Source organism: Hipposideros armiger, unplaced genomic scaffold (genome assembly GCF_001890085.2).
Source record: "Hipposideros armiger isolate ML-2016 unplaced genomic scaffold, ASM189008v1 scaffold_910, whole genome shotgun sequence".
Classification (NCBI taxonomy): domain Eukaryota; kingdom Metazoa; phylum Chordata; class Mammalia; order Chiroptera; family Hipposideridae; genus Hipposideros; species Hipposideros armiger.
Window position 1 is genome coordinate 724,691 of NW_017732260.1, and position 3,339 is coordinate 728,029.

Sequence of the window (3,339 nt, forward strand, 5' to 3'; positions counted from 1 at the left end):
GGGAATTCTTCAAAAATTGGGCAAAAAATGACCTGATTTCTTCAAGTAGTAAACTACAAGGGGGAGTGTACAGGAGTTAGCAGGAGAGAGACTACTATTGAGTATTAGAAAGAACACACCTATCAATGAACAATACACAAATTGCATCTAGATCTTGATTTGAACAAAGTGTAAAACACATTTATGAGATAAGGAAATTTAAACACTGACTAGATTTTTTTATATTTTGAGTTATTCGTTTCTTTAGATGCGATATGGCACTGTGATTAAAATTTTTAAAATATCTCCACGAGCGGCCCGAGGTATCTTTTGACGTTAGGCAGATGGCGTCGTGGCCTTCGTGTAGCTCCCCAGTCCTGGGCTCTCGCTGCCCTTGTGCCCGGCGTATCCCAAGTGGATAACAACTCCGATTTTCTGGGGAAGAGGCCGCATCGCCGGCACCCCGGCATCCGGCGCTGCCACGGGTGCGGCTGCCTCAAGCACTGACTGACACTGCGCAGGTACTGTTGCTCGGTGAGTAACGGTAGGAAAGGGAGGCTCAAGAACAAGCGGAGACTGGGCCTTCATGCAGCTGATGCCGCTTTTCATCTTTGGCGCATCGAGAACTCGATGCCCAATACGGAGAAGCAGGTGCAAGCACTGACCAATTATCTCTGGAGCCGGCGTGTACCCGTAGAGCCAGAGGAATTGCAAAGGCGGGCTATACATCTTGAGAAAAAATTCCTGGAAAACCCAGGTCCTCACTTCCAGTCCTTGTTCTCACCCCAGACTCATCTCAGACAGAGGAGAAACTTCGTGGAGCAGTGCTGCATTCCCTGCGTAAAACTACCTACCACTGGCAAGAACTGAGGTCCAGACTCAAATTCCAGAGTTCCAACCACAAACCTTGATGGATTTTGGATCGGGTACTGGGTCTGTCACCTGGGCTGCTCATAGTATTTGGGGCCAGAGCATACGTGAATCTATGTGTGTGGACAGTTCGGTTGCCATGCTGGATCTGGCAGAAAAGCTACTGAAAGGTGGTTCAGAATCTGGAGAACCTTATGTTCCAGGTGTCTTTTATAGAGCTTCTACCTGTATCATCACCTAAGGTACAATTCAATGTGGTTCAGCCTTTTCCGAGTGAACTGCCCAGCAAGGCTGAGCGCACTGACGTCGTTCACACCCTGTGGCGCAGACAAGTGATTTTCTGATACTGGTGGAAAATGGAACAAAAGCTGGGCACAGCCTTCTCATGGAAGCCAGGGACCTGGTCCTTAAGGGAAAGGAGAAGTCACCTCTGGATCCTCGACCTGGTTTTCTTTGCCCCACGTCCTCATGAACTTCCGTGTCCACAGTTGACAGCCTCTAAGCCCCTAGCCTGTAGCTTTTCCCAGGCTTACCATCCCATCCCCTTCAGCTGGAACAAGCAGCCCAAAGAGGAAAAGTTCTCAATGGTGACCCTTGCCCGAGGGTCTCCAGAGGAGGCTAATCACTGGCCCCGGATCACTCAGCCTGTCCTTAAACGGCCACACCATGTGCATTGTCACCTGTGCTGTCCAGATGGGCATATGCAGCATGCTGTGATTACAGCCCGCCGACATGGCAGGGATTTGTATCGCTGTGCCCGTGTCAGTTCCTGGGGACACCTTTTACCTGTTACACCATCTGAGCTTCCTCCGTCCCCTGCTGGAGACTCCCGAGAGTTGACAAGGATGTGTACCAAGGGTTTTCTTCTGTGGTGCTTGCCAAGGCTAGAGCTAACCTGGTATCCAGGATGGTAGTGTTGGTACCCCTATGTATCTGTGTGTGTTTGAAGTTTTAATAATAATAATTAAAAGTTTTCTAAGAAGGAAAAAAAATTTTAAATATCTTTTAGAAGTATATACTGAAAAACTTATAAAGTAATATGATGACTGGGATTTGCTTCAAAATAATCCAGAGTGAGTGGTGGGGGCACATATGAAACAATATTGTCCATGAGTTGACAATTATTTCAAGCTGGATGATGGGTGTATGGAAAAAAATCATTATACTATTTTTTACTTTTTTTTTTTTTTAAGATTTTTTAAATTGGGGAATTGGGGAATGGGAACAGCGCTGGGGAATTGAGGGAAGGGGAACAGACAAGTTGCTGTCGTTTTGTTCTTCAGTCTAGTTGTGGAGGACGTTGCTTCACTGGCCCAAGTTGGCACCATCATTGCGCTCTTCCCGGGTGAGGCAGATCAGTCGCCGGCTTCTGGACAGCCGCGCACTGTGGCTGCTGGCCGCTCACGCTGGCTGCTGGCTACACACGGTAGCCCATGGCAACCCACTGCCCACAAGGGCTGCAGCCTAGGCCGTCGGGGGTGACTCACAGCAGCCCAGCTCCAGGTTGAACTGTTGTTCAGTATCTTAGCTGTAAAGGGCAGTATCATGTGGGATGTGGGATCCGAACCGGGGCCCTCTGGTGTCCCAAGCTAGCTCTTAATCAATGCGCCACTCAGCAGGCCCGTTACTTTTGAAATTTTCCACAATAAATTTTTTTTTTTTTAAAGACTGTGGGGTAAGATTACAATGGCACAGTCCCTATTCTCAGAAGTGTAATTCGTTGAAGACACAACTGTAAGTCTAAATCCATAAAGTACCAGTGGCTGCTACCACCACCACTACACAAGGCAACAAACCAGGAAAAACTTACAAAACAAAAATTAAACAAACAACAAAGATAGTACTCACTTTATTAAAATTTTGCTTAATCTGACTGAGAGGAGAGAGAACGGTTTTTTCCCATCTGGCATTAAATGGCTTCTCTTTGGATTGTGCTGCCTGAGTTTTCCTGAGTCCCTGCTTCACACTCCCTGCCCCATCAATACAGACATCATAGTGGCAGGGCTATCTGGACACCAAAGATACATCGTATTATCCTTCTTGCATCTTGTCCCGAGCACATGGTAGAGATTTAGGGTACATGGGCCTGTGGGGTTCTGTGAGATTTTAAGGTTTATGAGCTTAGACACACTTTGGAGGGGTGTGGCTCGTATCCCTGTTAACTCTGAAATGTACACTATTAGGTTGTCGGAAAAGTCATGATGCATTTTTGCAACGAAAAACATAGAAAAAATATGTCATGACTTTTCTGACAACCTAACATATAAATTAAACAACAGAAAGGTACAGAAGTAACTCATCTTGCACCCAGGAGCTTCCAACTACATGAAATCATTTCCAAAGTTGATGGTGTCCTTTCCTGCTTATCCAGAGTTGGCTTCTGCAGAAAAAGTTTAGTGCTTGAGATGCACTTTCCTTTAGCAAATGCGTATTTGATAAATTTGAAGTTTGGAATAAAAATGTGTTTTATCAGTGTGAAAGTATGTGTAG

General features: G+C 46.1%; 1 pseudogene; it reads left to right on the top strand.

The window, feature by feature from the left end:
- The first annotated feature begins 279 nt into the window (after window positions 1-279).
- LOC109375183 (methyltransferase-like protein 17, mitochondrial) lies at window positions 280-1,666 on the top strand (annotated as a pseudogene).
- The last annotated feature ends 1,673 nt before the right edge of the window (window positions 1,667-3,339 follow it).